General features: G+C 38.6%; 1 protein-coding gene across 1 annotated transcript in view; it reads left to right on the forward strand.

Moving 5' to 3' along the window:
• The first annotated feature begins 8,077 nt into the window (after window positions 1-8,077).
• Window positions 8,078-17,909, forward strand: part of clu (clusterin) — a 37,346-nt gene continuing 27,514 nt past the window's right edge. Inside the window, exon 1 of the mRNA XM_028796745.2 lies at window positions 8,078-8,235. The gene's annotated coding sequence lies outside the window, so the exon portion shown is untranslated. The remainder of the gene's footprint in view (window positions 8,236-17,909) is intronic.

Raw genomic sequence — 17,909 nt, forward strand, 5'->3', positions numbered from 1 at the left:
CTTGTGTCCCTGCAGCCAGGGCTCTCCTCCTGGCTGCCTGCCTCCTCTCTCTCTCCCCAGCTCTGTCACATTCCTGCCTTCCTTCTGCTATCTTAAACCTTTGTCTTTCTGTTTCTGATGAACTTTCATACCCCTAACCCCCACCGCCATGCTGGCTACCCAGGTATATACCTATGTGGATGTAGCGCCACATTCGTGGACCACAAAGCCAATGGAGCAATCAAGACAGACCACACAGTCATGTGCAGGTGTGCTCTGTCTCAATCACCCCACCAATCTCCTGCAGCTGTAATGAGCACACACACCACCCACAGAGCTTGAGCCGGCTATTTAATTATTTATTTATTACGGACCCCATACTGCTTAGGTGCTGACCCACTATTCCATACTGTGCTGTCCTGCAAATTTAGGGTATTGTTCACATGCAGTACATCCAGTTCCTTTTCACCAAAGGCACTAAAGAACACCAGGCATCTATCACCAACTTCATTTTCTTGGTAATGTTCAATTGTGGGCCTCGCAGAAAGGAGACCTGGGTTCGCTTCCCGGGTCCTCCCTGCATAGTTTGCATGTTCTCCCCGTGTCTGCGTGGGTTTCTTCCTGGTGCTCCAGTTTCCTCCCGCAGTCCAAAGACATGCAGGTTAGGTGCATTGGCGATCTTAACATTGTCCATAGTGTGTGTGCTTGGTGTGTGGGTGTGTGTGTGTGTGTGCCCTGTGGTGGGCTGGCACCCTGCCTGGGGTTTGTTCCTGCCTTGCGCCCTGTGTTGGCTGGGATTGGCTCCTCCAGTCCCCCATGACCCTGTCTTAGGATGTAGCAGGTTGGATGATGACTGACTGACTAACTGTTCAATTGTGGGTGGTTCATTCTACACCACTTTACAAAGTCTGCTATGATATATCAATACTTGTCATTTCCTTTGGTTAGACATCATTAGAGAACTTCTGTAGATGGCATACGCCAGAGTTGGGCTTAAAACTAGTTATGTAGACAGTGATGAGAAATGGAGACAGGACAATTTCCTTGAGGTGCTCCTGGGGTGTCTCCTGTTAGTTAGAAAGTCCATTATCCCTGCGCATCTACCTACTGTATATCTCCTTGAGTTTACTCCCCATCAGTCAGAGGCTGGACAGTGTTAACATAATTGGTGAAATCAAAAAACAGGACTTTACCCATGGTGAAAGCTTTGCTCAGGTGGGAACAGACTTTGTAGAACATTTAGAGCATCATGTATTTCTATACTACATTACATTAGAACAATTTTGACAAGAACAGGCCATTCAGCCCAACAAGCCCTTCAAAGGTATTCACCTACATTCTCCAAATATATGTGATTGCTAGGCCAACTGCAGAGCATCTACTGTATATATGGTCTAACCAATGGCCACAGTTGTTTCAGAATGAATCTCTCAAATGTTTTCATGATATGTAATGTGAGAGCTATTGGCCTGTAGTCTTCAAGAGCACTGGGGCAACCATTTTTATGCACTAGATATATAAAAAAAATTTTGAACAAATGTTGCACCATCTGAAGATTCAGAGAAATTGTGAATAGGGGCTCAAGTCATCCGGTACATGCCTTGAACATCCTTAGACTGAAAATATATAAATGGTCCTGAAATGCTACGCATAAATTCAAAATCTGATTGAAACTTATTGAAATTCATGGGATACACATAATAATAATGGAAGAAGGTTGTCCCAGTGTTTTTTATTAACAATTTCAGCATTCTGTTACTTTTGTAGTGTTTGGACACCAAAATGCACGACAAAGACAGCAAGACAGCCCATTTGGTTCAATATAATTTGGAAATCTCTTTCCATCAAATCAAGGTCTAGGTCTCCAAATATTACCATCAGCTGTAGTACTTGGAAACTTTAACTCCATAAATCTTTTATTTCCTATATGAAGAAATATTTCCTAGTTTCTGTGAAATTTACTGTTAACCAGCTTCCATCTGTGCCTCTGTGCCTTTGTTTAACATCTCATTATATAGTAACAGCTGGCATACCCTGTTAATTCCTAATATAATTTTAAACACTTGTGTTGTGGTGGCTGTTAAGCTGTTTGCTCAAAATGAAAAGTTTCAACTCCATGTTTTACTAATATGCTGGAATTCTATGAGGAATCAGCAGTAGCATATGATCATAGGTATGCATATGATAGTTTTTATCTTGATTTTTTAGAAAGTCTTTCATAAGGTACCACATGAGAGGCTAGTAATCAAACTAAAAGAAGTGGGAATTCAAGGCACACTGAAATGCAAGGAGCAAAGGGTTATGGTATAAGAAACATTTTTCATTAGGTGATGTTAGAAGTGGTGTTCCTCAGGGATCAGTGCTGAGGCTGATATTCTTTTTGATATATATTGTCACGCACGTGCAGGGGGACAGCTTTAGGGCTCGCATGATTGTAATTACCCACCGCTTCAGGGACTGCCATTGTATTCTAATGCCTTTTCTCTTCCTCCCTCTGCAGACCGGATGATTGACGGTTGTAATATCTCTGATGTCACTTCTGGTGTCCTGGACTTTGAAACTCCCATCTAAATGGATGCTTTTTGCAATTACTGTTTGTTTTTCTTTGCTCTGCCACATCCAAATTATACAGTGTCACTGTGTGTGGTGCCCCAACTGTTTATTGTGGACTGCCTAATATCTTACAATATAAACGATCTTTATAAGAATATAAATAACAAGCTGATTAAATACTGACAGATTCTGTAGGGTAGAATCACCTGAATCATTTTAAAGGGACCTAGACAGAATACAGACTTGGCAGATGAAATTTAAAGTCAGTGTATGTAAAGTATTTCAAGTAGAAAGTTAGAAATATTGCACATTAATACACAAGGGGATGTTTGAAACTTGGAAGTACACCTTATGAAAAGAACCTAGGAGTCATAGAGGACTCATCACTTTCTATATCCAGACAGCATACAGATGTGATTAAGAAAGCTAAGAGGATGTTAGGTTAAATAAGCCGATTTGTGGAATGTAAGTTAAGGGATGTTATGCTTAAGTTAAAAAATGTACTAGTGAGCCTCATCCAGAGTAATGTGTGCAGATTTTTGTTTTTACAAAAAGACTTAGAATCAATCTGGTTGCTCCTTTCTGGACCTTCTCTAGTGCTGCTGTGTTGACAAGACATGTGCTATGAGGAAAACCTGAAGGAGTTTAACCTTTGGGTTTACGCAAACAGAGAATAAGAGGTGACATGATTGGAGTGTTTAAAATTATTAGGGGAATTAATGCTGTGAATCTCAGGTGTTACTTTAAAATTAATTATTTGACATGAACATGGGAACATAGGTGGAAACTGATCAAGGGTAGATTTTGTTCAGAAATTAGAAAGTTTTACATCACACAGCAAAATATAGAAACATGCAATAAGTTACCAAGAAGTGCAGTACACAGTAGTATTTTGGGAATCTTCAAAACTCCTCAATGTGTTGTTTTGTAGAAATTAGGTGAATAGAATTGGCAAGGTTGTAGGGATGAATAGCCTGTAACTCTCAAATGTCATATGCATGAGCTTCAGCAGTGCATCATGGGTTCACATATGGAGAAACAAAAGGAGAAGACTGAGGGAGCGACACATTTACTAATCACTGTTCCATGTCCACCCTTAGGCCGAGTTTATACTGCAGCGGACGCTCCTGCTACACAAATGTTTTACTGTTTATACTTGCACGCGTACTTTATGTAAATCTGGAGGAATCCAGCAGGTGGCAGTGTGAGATACTATCACGGTGAGAACAGGTTTGGCTTCGCTGTGTTGTGAATTGCCTGGAACATCCATTAAATTCTGATGACACCTTACCGCATTATCTCTGAAAAGGATGTTTAATGATTAAATCCATCAATCCAGAGATGTGTCCATTCCAGCAAGCATTGGGCATGAGGCAGAAGCAATCCCTGGATGAGGGCCTCAGCTCATCACAAGGTGAATACAAGCATACACATACACTAGCGTCATTTTAGTGGCACCAAATCCCCAAATCTGCATATCTTTGGAGGGAAACCGGAGCAGACGGAGGAAACCCAGCAGGAAAACATGTAAACTCCAAGCAGGGAATACCAGTGACGTGACTCCCTGCGAGACAGCAGCACTAACACTCCGCCACCGCGTCACCCCCATGTGTATAATTATTAACAGTATTCATTATTTAAACGAAATTAACAATTTATCTGTAAAATGTAACATACATACTTTAAAGCATTTCATCATGAAAGTGATATCAAGTATAAATCTGAAGATTCTAAATTTGCAGAGTTGAAATATCATACATTTAATGTGCTGTGTGTGGTGATCTATTGCTGTTTGCCACTACTGTCAGGTCAGGAGGAAGTCCAAGAAGCTTGTAGTGATTAAAAACTGGGATGACGTTTACGATGGTCTGCTTTAATGATAAACTACGAGGTTAAAGTGGACATTTCGAGATTAAAGCTCAAATACAGAGCTGTGCATTATGTTGCTGTTGTGAAGTTGCAGAAAAAAAAAGACTGCACAAAAGATGGTATGTGAGACTTTTAAAATGTATCATGTCATTACGATTGGGAATATGCGACGCTTGAATATAAAAGCACCACGAATGCATCTGTATGTCGGCATTTTGCTTCACCACATCGAACCGTTCATCAAATATTGAACCGCGCACATCGATCCCGTAGGATCCGCATAGACGCTTTCTGTCACATGTAGATAGTAAACACAGACTCTGACGTCACATTCCAACTTTTATCACACTGCGCCCCTCGACTTTTTGCTGGTACTGCAACTCACGCACGCGTCGCGTTAATTTCTGAGGACCTGCTCAGAGGACGCATCAAATGAATGCTGGGAACGCGTGACAGCCATGATGCGTACGCGTTCTGAACGTGAAGTATAAATGAGCCCTTAGAGTGGAGGAGAAGCGCTCAGGAGACACCTGAGATCACTTTTGCTCTGACATCACCGGCCCCCACCTCTTCTTCCCACGCTGCTATTTAAAGCACTGGCTGATCAGTCAATGTTAATTTCAGGACCAGTTACCTAGCAGGTCACCTTGAAACCTGGCTGAAATATTTCAGACTTTCATTATTTTTCTCATTAAACCTTACTTTTCATCCTTTCACCATTAAACAGAATATTCCAACTACTTACATAATATTATTCTAATTTCCTTCAGTCTTTACTGATAGCCTGAAACAACTGTAAATAGTTCTCTAAAATTCTCTGCTGCTGTCATGTCCTTTATGTTATTTGAAAGCTAAATCTCAGTATTTATAATGAGCCCTGACAAGACATTTATACAGCTTAAGATGGACACATATAGTATGTAATAGTTTTATTTTTTAATAACATGGCATTTTCTTTAAAACTGCGTGACATTATAATCTAGTGGCTGATCCGAATTTATTCAGGTATAACAAGGCAGGAAATTAGACCAAAGCCTATTGAAACTCTTATTTTTATGCTGCACTGCAGCTGTTTAAGGAGTAACCACTTTCAGTATCATTTAGCATTGTAGAATATAACTGAAATATACTAATTGGTGGCTTGAATGAATCACCATGACAGCAAAGTGCTCCTAATTTGCCCCTGTTGTGGCCTGAATTCGCTCAGTAAGGTGTCTTTGCTTAGTGTTAACTCATTATTTGTGTCTTTATGTGTAACCATCATGGAATCTGTAAAGTTTGCAAATGTATTTACATGTGAACTTGTCCCAGTGCTATGCACCTGTACTTAGTGAAGAGAACTATACAAAAAATAAACTGAATGCAATTCATTATTTTTTTCAATTAATACGTATAGACTTTTCCTTCAAACCCCACCATACGCTTGATGGAACTGAGATATGGTGGCTGTGATTGCCAATACATTAAGATGAATTTGCAATCATGTTTCTGAAATTGTTCCACAGTGGTCCTAACCTTGTGATATGGAGCATTACAGTATTTTCCAGTCATAATAATCTACACTGTAACCACAGAGAGATGGACCTGAATTGCAATGATGTTCCGAAACTGCAAGGCATTCCATCTCCAGCTCAATCTGGTAAACACCACCTTTTTGTTATCCCAGCTCATCCATCTATTCATCACCCAATGGGTCAGCTTGACCCATTATCGCTAACACCCACCAAGTCTGTTCTCATTTTTGGGTTGGTAAGTGAGGACCAGCTGTCCTGCACTGACCATTGTGCTACAGTCCCTCAGTCTTGTAGATTTACTCTATACTATAGAACATCCACAAGATCTGTCAGAGTATGCAGCACAGCTCCTGGTCCAGGCTTTGGTCTTGTCACATCTGGACTACTGCAACGCTTTGCTGACAGGAACACTGGCATGTGCCACCAAGCTGCTGCAGATAATTCAAAATGCAGCAGCACATCTGGTGTTTAAGCAGCCAAAGTTGCCCCATGTGGCCCCTCTTTTCTGATCAATCTATTGGCTTCCTGTAGCAGTATGTATCAGATTCAAATCTCTGTTACCTTTTTTTTTTTGTAGTTAATTTTTTATTATTTTTAAAGCCAAAAGAGGAAAGGGACAACCAGATAAGAAAAGTTCAGTATCAAAAAGAGAGTAAAGTTCTCATCCCACCAATCCCACCCAACACCCGATTTGGAGATGGCTGGGAAAAAAAGAAATAACCTGCTAGTTGCATGGTCTACATATCCTGATTACAGCAAAATAAATTACTTTTAATAAGTGTAACTCCTTTATTTGGAAATGATACGGTGGATGGAGAAGAGAAATTAATATGAGCTGCTGAAAGCCTACAGAGGATGTAATGGGTCAGCACCTGTATTTATGAAGACACTTGTGCGGCCCAATGCTCCTTCTCGAGCACACAGATCATTCTGATGAAAGGCATCTAATGATGCCAACTCTACCTGGCATCACATCTCAATCATGTGTAGCTCATAGCTTGTGGAATAAGCTGTCCACCTCCATTCAAAATTCTGATCACCTCAATGTGCCTAAGAAGTGTTTAAAGACTCGTGTTTGGTGAATTTCTGTCCAACTGATATTAAATGAAAGTTAAAAGTGTTTGACTGCAACCAATATGGTTTCCACTTCAGTCCACACTACTGACTCATTGACCTTCAGTGACTCATTTAAACTGCCTGTGCTCCATTGGCTCAAATGCATTATGTGAAAATTAACAGTTTCAATATGCTCTGTCAGCACCTTCTCAATGGTTTAGTGAAAGTCACTGTTTTTAATGACTAATTGAAAGGCTGGTTGAGGGGACATTTTTCATTTATAAGCTTCTCCCCAAATCAGGTAATGTAGCACAATTACATCAGTAGCATAGGCCACACTTTATACACACTTCAGCTAAGTAAGCAACCATGTATAAACAATAATATATATAATAATGCATAAGAAATAATAATTGTGCACAATAAGTGTTTACTATGCACAATTCAGCAAACAGTATAAATATACTGTCCTTTCATCTTGACTCTTGCATAAAGATGTTCAGTTTTAGTCAACTGGTTTGAATCTAAAATGAAAAGCTTATTTAATTTAGCTACCACGTACTCTGCCAAGAGGTGATAATTTACACTGTATATTAACAATTTAGACAACTGAGAGATATGTTACAGAAGCACTGAAAAACCAGTAACATACTGAGTAATTATTTCAAATGACAAAAACACTGATGACACTTTGTATCAAGCTACCTCTTTTTGGTTAAATGCAAGTTAAGATGCCTTCTGTGTTTTGTTTACAGATTCTTTTCCCGTCGTGTACGTGCGAGTCTGCTTCTCAGGTTCAGGTTTGACTTTATAGTCCAATGGTTTAAAATATGTTACCATGAAATAAAGGAAACTCCATCTATCCCAGAAACGTAACTGGCTGATAATAAATAACAGCAACCTGAAAAGGTTCATAACTCAAACTAAGCAAAAGCTTGTATTGGTTCACGTGACTCTACTGTTTTAAACATCAGTAACTGTTGTGAAGATTTTCAACAGCACTGCTTTAATGTTTTTTTTTTTCTCATTCGACTTCATAATTCCACACCTATTTGTAGTATTGCACTCCCCCCTTATGGCCGTCTGTGTGATTCGCACGAAGATAGCAATGCAGACTGAAACAAGTTCTAGAAAAGTCCACAACTGCTGTGATCGTTCCGTGGGAGTGAATCAGAGCACTTGACAACAGGCGTTACGCCCTATAAATACGTAGATCAATAAGCTCAGCCGCAGACCTCTACCAGACTGGCTGAGCAAATAACGGGTGAGTAGACCGACAAGCGGACACTCATCTCTGCAAATAGCGCTGGCTGTCATTGAGCTCTGCATTAAAAAAGGAGATTTTATGCCTTCCAGTCGAAAGAAGAAGGAATATCTAGTATTCTAATTTCTGTATCTTTTAAAATACACTAGCAAATAAGTGCGGTGTGATGCGTCATTGCAGACACAACGCAAGCTTTTAAAATGCGCTCAAAGGAATAGTTGAGATTTTTAATTACTCACGTTTCCTGTTTTTACAATTTCCATTGTACATATGTTGGAAAGCAAAACAAAAACTCATTGTAAATCAAATGGACTATTTAAACTGCAGTATGTAATTTAATCTTTTTTTCATGTTGCGCAATTTGATGCTGCAGGGCAGTCGCTTTGCGCAACTCGTTTGCTGCATCATTACGCTGCATAGATGTGACGAATCTTTTAAATTATTCTTCTAATAAGCAGTTAGAAAAAGTTTGTGTGTGGTCTGTTGGTGTTATTACCAGCATACGGGCTGATTATTTACATAACGAAATATTAAACAAACATAATTTCTCATGAAATAATGAAATTGTTATTTGGTGCTGTTGGTTACAAGCAGCGTCGTAGTTGCCGTCTGTTTGCAATCTGTTTATATGTGCGTTGATTTTCCGGTTTTATTCATATATTCAAAATACTTTCCTGTTAGTTTAATTGATGACTGTAAACTTAATGCGAGCGTTCCTGTGTGATGGGCTGGGCTGGATTAAGCAGTTATGAGAATGCTATAATATTTTAAAATCCATCCATCCATCCATTTTCCAACCCGCTGAATCCGAACACAGGGTCAAGGGGGTCTGCTGGAGCCAATCCCAGCCAACACAGGGCACAAGGCAGGAACCAATCCCGAGCAGGGTGCCAACCCACCGCAGATATTTTAAAATATCTGATCATTTTCTAATGAATTTCTACATGATGGCATTGACAAATGTGACATCATTAGGTTATACCTCAATTAACAACAGTGCAATGCAAAAAAAAAAATAAAAACAAGCTGCACATAACGCATATATTATTATTATTATTTATTTATTTTTTTAATATGAGGGGAGATGAGGGACATGGGATTCAGCTTCTCAATGTTTGGATCCTGATCTGATTCCAAGTTGAGATTCTTTTTGTGGGCAGTTGACAGGTTCTACTCCTGAACCCAGACACTTTATTTTCTCCTCCATTGAGGTCCAAATACAGACCATCTAATTCTAAGTCAACTAGGTATGTGAAAGTTTGGGCACGTGCTTGTATGTGCGCAGTAAAGGGCCTGACTGCGCATGACGTCATTGGGTTTTGGCTCCCCACAACCTAGAGCTGGACACAGTGGGTTCAGAAAATGAGTGGGTGGATGGATAAAGAGGGGTGTCAAACACGTTATTATCAGAATCTAGTTACAAAGCCTCTTATTTTGGTCAGAGTTACTTTACTATTATGATCAAGTCATGTTTCAAATGCTTATTTTGGTTATGTTTACTGTTATTATGGTGTTTTGTGTTTACCCATGAACCTCAAAAACATGTTTATTGTGGTCAGTATTACTGGATAAAGATAATTATGATTGATACTTTGTTTTTCTTAATCTAATCAATTAACACAAAAGCAGATGTTTGCAAAAACACATTGTTCCTTGATGTTTCTGCCTTTAGTTCTTTAGAACACATGGCAAAAGTATTAATACATTTTATTATTACCATTTGAAATATTCTTAAAATTCTGGTGGAGTATATCTGTCCAAATCTTAATTGTCACACTTAATTAGTCCAGTTTTAAGTTCCGTGGTCCAAAGCATTTTTCGGGTACTGGGCACCAACAGCAGGGTGTTGGTTCATCTCAGGCACCCACACCCATACCTGCTCAATCTAAAGTGGCAGTTAAATCAACGCCTCCTTCGTGGGTTTGTAATTTCTGAGGAAGATCAGAGTACTGTACCCTGAATATAAAAGAAGGAAGAACAAACCCCAAGCATACAGTACTGAGGTTGGATTTAAACCCAGGATTTTAGAGATTAGTGCTAATTACAGCACTATAATGTTAGTTATTCTGCCAAATTATTTTAAAAAATAGACTTTTTCCTCCTTGTAGCTACTGTGTAACTTCTAAATTTAATTTATGATTACACATATTCCTTTTAATTTTAGAGGTTCCATACTTAAAGTACACAATTTTATCATTGATCCTTACCATTTATAGAATTTTCATGTCCTATACAATTATCATATTAAATCTGAGATAAGCCAACAAAAAATCGTCTGTTGATGACATTTAGACAAAGAGATTTCTGATGCTCAGCCCTTCTGTCCCAAAGGGTGATTAAGATGTGTCTTCATTAACTTTGCCAATGTCACTTTTGCAGTCTGCAGCTATGAAAACATTTCATCATTAGTAGGTCAGCATTTCTCTTAGAAATCCTAAAACAAATGCATTTATTATGGCTAGGCAGTCCGTCCGGAGAGAAGGTGACCCTGTTTACTGTACATAAGGATTATCAGTGCCCTGTACAGAGTGTTATATAACAAAATCAAAGCTTGGCAATGAGGCCAGAATTCTTGCATTGCCTGCATATCAGCTGACATGGGAACCTTCAGGCTACGGACAGCAGCAACTTGTTTTGTGTGTGCTGCAGGCTTTAATCAATGGCTGTCCTGAAAGGCATGAAGCACAGCATTTATAAATTCATTAAATTTATCACCACTTTAACATTAAGAGATATTAAACAGAAGGTTCCATATTTTTATAACAGAAAAAATATTTATATGCTTGTGACGAAAATAGGTAAGATCCATCCCCCAATGTGTCTGTTGTGAGTCACTTGCTATTTATTTTTATTTATTTAGAAGACACCTTTATCCAAAACTGTATTTAGGATGAAACAACACACCTCACTTATGTCCATCCACCCATTGTCTGCCTAACACGACAAGAGTCTCAAATCTGCTTTATCCTATCCTAAGTCACAGAGAACAGCTTATCCTGGGAGCATCAGGTGTAAGGCATGAACAAGTCCATAATAGAGCACACTCAGGCACACACCATTACTTGCCCTCTTGTGGAGCCCAATACTCTAACCCACCACTAATCCAAGCGGGCACTGGGACAGTCTAGCTCCATACCAACATGGGCATCTGAAATATTAGGGGGAGGCATGGAGTAATGAACCCCTAAAAATACAACAAGCAACAGTATAACCGACAGGATGGGTGGAAGGACTCGATATGATATTGGTGAGGGTGCTTAGTCCAGTTAAATGACCCCCTGGATCGGAACCCACAAACTTTCCACAGATAGAAACTAACCCACTCAATCCACTGGGTGAATAGAAAGAATCAGTTGTGCGCCTGTTTATATTGCAGATGTGATGGACAACAAACACTCAGCTGCTATTAATAGTAGTGTGGACAGTCATGGTTAAAAAAACAAAAAAAACACACGGACAGTACAAACCCAGAAAGAAGCTGGAATGAAAAAACACTCCTGATCATCACTGGCAGTGATGAAGAATAGTAGCAGTTATGACCTGTGGCATTCACATCCTCGTGGTCCCACAAACAAGTGTATGCAAACTTGTTTATACCTGCCTGACTCTGCATCTGCAAAGTTACTGCTGATATTTTGTAAAGCTGTTGATAGCTTTAGTGAAAATGTTGCTAAAAGGTTATACATGTATTGATTTCACACAACTATTCAGTAAAGTAGTTCCATATACCATATACAGGTATCGTTGATCATAAAGTAAACCATAATAGCTTTAGTTAGAGGTAACTGTTATCATGCTGTGAAAGTTGTGCTTATTCTCATGGGTATGGACCATACACATTGTTTGTGGTAAACAGTCTCTTAAGTACTTGACATTCTCTAGGGTTTAAGTCACTTCAGAGCACAACACCCTTATTTCAGCAACTAGTCCCATTGAAAATAGGAGACTTGAAGGCTACATGGTGTTTTACATATAATATGGCTGATTGCCCTGTTGTCAAAATATACAAATGTAAACAGAAAGAAAGTTTTTGCTTTTAACACCTGTAGTAAAATTTAATAATAAATCCACTCGTTCTCTAACTGGGTTAATCCAGTTCAGGAAACAAAAATGTTTCTTTGTCAGAAAAAACAGTGAGCACTATTTATTATGCAATATAGCTATTACATCTATTCATATGTAATAATTTGAAAAGATTACAGAACAGCCTTAAAATGTATTTATTAAGTTGAAAAGTTAAAAATAGCTTGCCTTAATGCTAGAAGTATCAAAAATAAGGTAAGTGAGCTGGAGCTGTATACAACAGAGCATAATTATATTATAGCATTAATGGAAACCTGGCTAAATAACAAAGATGGGGATGAGTATAATATAGAGGGATACATGTTTTTTAGGAAGGATAGATAGAACAGAAAAGGAGGTGGGGTTGCTGTTTATGCCAAACAGAATTTAAATGTAAATTCTATTCTATTGGACGATGAGCCCCATCTTAGTGAGGACATGTGGCTTCACCTGGAAAATATTAGGGAAAGAGGTCTTATTTTAGGAGTGTGTTATAGATCACCCAATTCAGACAGTAATTTCAACACACATCTTTGTAGTAATATCAACAAGACAAGTTTACATGGGGATATTATAGTCATGGGGGGCTTTAATTATCCAAATATTAACTGGGATAACCTTGCAGATGGAGGAGCAGAAGAGCAGGGGTTTTTAGAAGTAATCAGTGACTGTTTTTAACACAGTATATTAAAGCAGCCAACACAGGGTGAAGCCTGTCTGGATTTAGTATTTTGTAATAATCAGGATAGAATTGAGGGTGTAGAGGTGATTGAACCACTAGGGTCAAGTGACCATAATATAATACAGTTTTCAGTATTTTGTAAGAGTGCAGATGCAAAGACTAAAAATTTTAAGTTAAACTTTGGTAGGACAAATTTTGAGTAGATGCGACAAAGTCTAAGGAGGATAGACTGGGATAAGCTTTTAAGTGTGGAGACAGTCGAGGAGCAGTGGAACAGGCTTAAAAATGCTTTACATGTAATGTGGGACAGATGCATACCTAAATTTGGAATTAATAGGAAATTTTAAAAAACTACACAGTGGATTAATAAAGATTTAAAAAAGAAGCTGCAAAGGAAAAAACTGCTGTATAAGGCATATAAGAATATTAACTGCAAAGTGAATTATATAGCATATGAAAACATGATGGTAACCATTAAGAAGGATATCAGGGAGGCTAAAAGACAGTTGGAGAGGAATATAGCAGATAAGGTGAAAGAAGACCCTAAGAGATTCTTTCAGTAGTTTAGTAGTAAAAGAACAGTCAAGGAGGAGGTCAAGTGCATCGGAAATTGTAAAGTGGAATTAAAAGATGCAGGCAATGGATACGCGGATACTCTAAACTTACATTTTTCTGAGGTGTTCACAAGTGAGCAAGTGGATAACCTGCCAGAGGTAAACGGGACTACTAAGGAGGTACTGAGGGATTTGGAAATTGTAGAGGGAGAAGTACTGCTCAGATTAAATACGATGAAATCAAACAAATCACCAGGACCAGATAATATTTACCCTCGAGTTCCTAAGGAGGCTTGTGTGTACAAATATAAACCCTTGACACATATTTTTAGGAAGTCACTGCGCACTGGAGAGATTCTGAAGCACTGGAAAATTGCAAATATCATCCCATTATATAAAAAGGGTGACAGGGCAGATCCAAGCAACTATAGGCCAGTAAGCTTAACATGCATTACAGGAAAATTAATGGAAGGAATTATTAAGGAAAAGATTGAGCAACACCTGGCAAGAACAGGAGTTATTCTGAACAGTCAGTGTGGGTTCAGAAGAAGGAGGTCATGTTTTACTAACATGCTGGCATTCTATGAGGAGGCAAGAAAAGGATATGATCAAAGTGGAGCTTATGATATTATTTATCTTGACTTTCAGAAAGCATTTGATAAGGTGCCACATGAAAGGTTGGGCATCAAACTAAAAGTGGGAGTTCAGGGTGATGTTTTTAGATGGGTGCAGAATTGGCTCAGACAAAGGAAGCAGAGGGTGATGGTGCGAGGAACCTCATCAGAATTGGCCATTGCTATTTTTAATACATATAAATGTTTAGATAGGAATATAAGTAACAAGCTGGTTAAGTTTGCAGATGATACCAAGATAGGTGGATTAGCAGATAATTTGGAATCCGTTAAATCATTACAGAAGGACTTGGTTAGCATACAGGCTTGGACAGATTTGTGGCAGATGAAATGTAAATGTCACTAAATGTAAAATATTACACATAGGAAGTAAAAATGTTAGGTTTGAATACACAATGGGCGGTTGGAAAATCAAGAGTACACCTTATGATAAGGATTTAGGAGTCATAGTGGACTCTAAGCTATCGACTTTCAGACAGTGTTCAGAAGCCATTAAGAAGGCAAACAGAATTTCAGGTTATATAACACGATGTGTGGAGTACAAGTCCAAGGAGGTTATGCTAAAGCTTTATAACACACTGGTGAGGCCTCATCTGGAGTACTGTGTGCAGTTTTGGTGTCCAGACTACAAAAAGGACATAGCAGTGCTGAAGAGTAGAGCAACTAGGATGATTCCAGGGGTAAAGGGGATGAATTATGAGGAAAGATTAAAAGAGCTGAGAATATACAGTTTAAGCAAAAGAAGATTAAGAAGTGTCATGATTAAAGTGTTTCAAATTATAAAGGGAATTAGTACAGTGGATCGAGACTGTTATTTCAAAATGAGTTCATCAAGAACATGGGACACAGTTGGAAACTTGTTAAGGGTAAATTTCGTACCAAACATTAGGAAGTTTTTCTTTACACAAAGAACGATAGACACTAGGAAAAAGCTACCAAGTAGTGTGGTAGACAATAAGACTTTAGTGACTTTCAAAACTCAACTTGATGGTTTTTTTTTTGGAAGAAATAAATGGATAGGACTGGCGAGCTTTGTTGGGCTGAATGGCCTGTTCTCGTCTAGAGTGTTCTAATATTCTAAAGTTCTAATGATCAAGAACTGCTACAAATCACAACTCTGTAATGGCATCACAGTCTAAAAGCAGAGTTGCTTGCCTCATCTTATTTTGGACTTGCAAAAATGATGACCGGCCAGAAATGTATTTCATATGTATATATTTTATTAACAAATAATGTTTTCCATCTATTTCATCCATTTATTCAATTTTGAATCTGCCTAATCCACCAGAGCCTAACCTGACAGTAGCAGATACAATGCAGAAATCAGATCCAGACAAAAAAAGTTAATTCTGAAGAAGATATCAATAATAAAAGAAAATCAGGAAAAAAGAAAAGAATTGGCTGCACCACGAATGAAAAGCATTTAGCCAGCTTCAATAAAGATAATCACAGATGGCAGGCATAAAAAATGTTAAGGCTTACCAGTTATCATATATTATCATTAGTACAGCAAACAGGCTTCTGCTTCTTAAATCTGAGATCTCCAACCAACTGTTGCTTAGTGTTAGAACTTTAAGCAGCCATTATGACAAGGAAAAGCTGGATGTCTTTATCATTAGAAGACAATGGAAAATAACTGTCATATTTCTGAGATTTAAAATCACAACTTTAAAGAGACCTTTCAATGTTAGCAATGTTCATTTTAGTTACCAGAGCTCCAGCCAACAAGCATTTGGCTTTGTGGCTGCTGACACACAGTGCCTAAGACAATAAGGTGTAATGAAAAATAAATATTAAGCTCACTTGTATTCCATTTGTATTGTAATCTATGCATTGCTTGTCTGCTTCTGCTCATGGCACTCAAACTACATCCTGCACTGCAAAATATCAAATCGGCTCCTTCACCCGTAATCCACCAGTGTCAGTTTTTTAGCTATGAAAAGAAAAAAAATGACTGTGCTCAACATGGTTGAGCATTCGCCACCAATTTCATCTTGATGCTTAATGTGAATTACAGAAAGGCTGTCCAAACTGTACCCCATTCTGCTTTATCTTTGGGCACTTTGGGCAAACAGAGAATTCAGTTTTTGTGAAGGGTTGTGTTTTTATGTGTTACATTTTGTTAAGGGCTGGTGTTGAGTTTTCACTTGATTCTTTTATGTGCTTTATGCTTTGGAAATAGGATGTCAGCAAAAAAGTAAAATTATTAACAGTAATTATAAAAAAGCAGAATATTTAACCCACATCTGAATATATTCAGATACTTCTCTCTCTCTATCTCTATATATAATCTTCATTTGGATCTTGATCTTTGTTTGTCCGCGAATGAATTAGAAGAAGAAGCACTAGATGGCAGTAGAGAGACAGCTAAAACATAGGCATTGCATTAAGAATCTCCTCCAGGCTTATACTACTGAAGACTGTAGTACTCCAGTCACACCTCAAAACACAGACATTCAAACTAAACAAATTGCTGTGCTTTAATTAACTAATCTTTATATATAATCTTCATTTGGATCTTGATCTTTGTTTGTCCGCGAATTCCACGCATGCGTAGACCACCTTCTAGTTTAGTACATTGTTGACATCCGTGAGTAACAACAATGTGCCAGAATAACGAAAGGAGTGGTAGACAGTGTTACGCTGGTTAGCTCCTGAGGCCTGGTTAGAGAATGAGATTGCCGAAGATAAAAGGTACGTCCCTATGTAACATATGAATGAAAGAAAGACAGTGGGTAAAATGAATGACAATGTAACAGCACGTTCCGGAAATTATTATTGTTACGTTGTAGCCGGCGAGTGCTGCGCGTCTCACAGTTGTACCATGGCTTGCTCACATGTCAGTGAAGTGATCCCTATTTATGCTTTAAAGAGCCTGGATACCTATGTGTCCCCCTTTTATAACCATTGCTCCGTGTATATTGCCTTACTCTTTGGATTGCCACAAAGCAACCTGCGAGATTGGAGAAAGGTTGAGAAGAGATCGTGAGAGGAAACGACAGCATCGTGAAAACGAGACGGACTGTGAACGGAGAGAAGCAGAAATGCTCCTACACCACCACATAATTACTATTTGGACAGTGATTCCGATTAGGCCGTTCCTATCGATTCAATGTCCAAGGGTTTTCTTTTGTAATTTTGTTTCCCTTATAAAAAATCATAATGCTGTGCAACGAGGAGCCCAGTTCACGACTGGCAGCCGCGTTTAAACAGGGAGCCCTTTACAGACAACTTTAACACGCGCAACGTAGTTGGGCACACATGGCTAGTATATATATATATATATATATATATATATATATATATATATATATATATAAAATCCAACGTCTGTCTGTCTGTTCGCTTTTCATGAGAGAACTACTTAACGGCTTTAGATCTGTTTTTTTTTCTATAATTTGCTTGAATATTCCGGTTGATTTTGTGACTTCTCTCATCATGCTAAGTATCATAGTTCGTTTGCAGTACCAATTTATTTGCACAAATCCAAGAGACTCAGCGGGCCGAGGGTAGGGGGGTGAATCACTCAAACTCTCGCCACATGTTCGAGCATACCTTAGCTAGAGATACCTGTTTTTCAGCTGACATTATCATCTAGAGATATAATGGGGGTGTAATGTTTGTTTTTGAGAGAGAGATCACAGCTACATGTGTTTTAGAGGGTACCTGCTCATTGGTAGAGATATCATGACCATGTGCTCTTCTCCCCACTCAGGGGATGCTCTCCTGTCACAGTTGAACATG

Source organism: Erpetoichthys calabaricus, chromosome 3, assembly GCF_900747795.2.
Source record: "Erpetoichthys calabaricus chromosome 3, fErpCal1.3, whole genome shotgun sequence".
Lineage (NCBI taxonomy): Eukaryota > Metazoa > Chordata > Cladistia > Polypteriformes > Polypteridae > Erpetoichthys > Erpetoichthys calabaricus.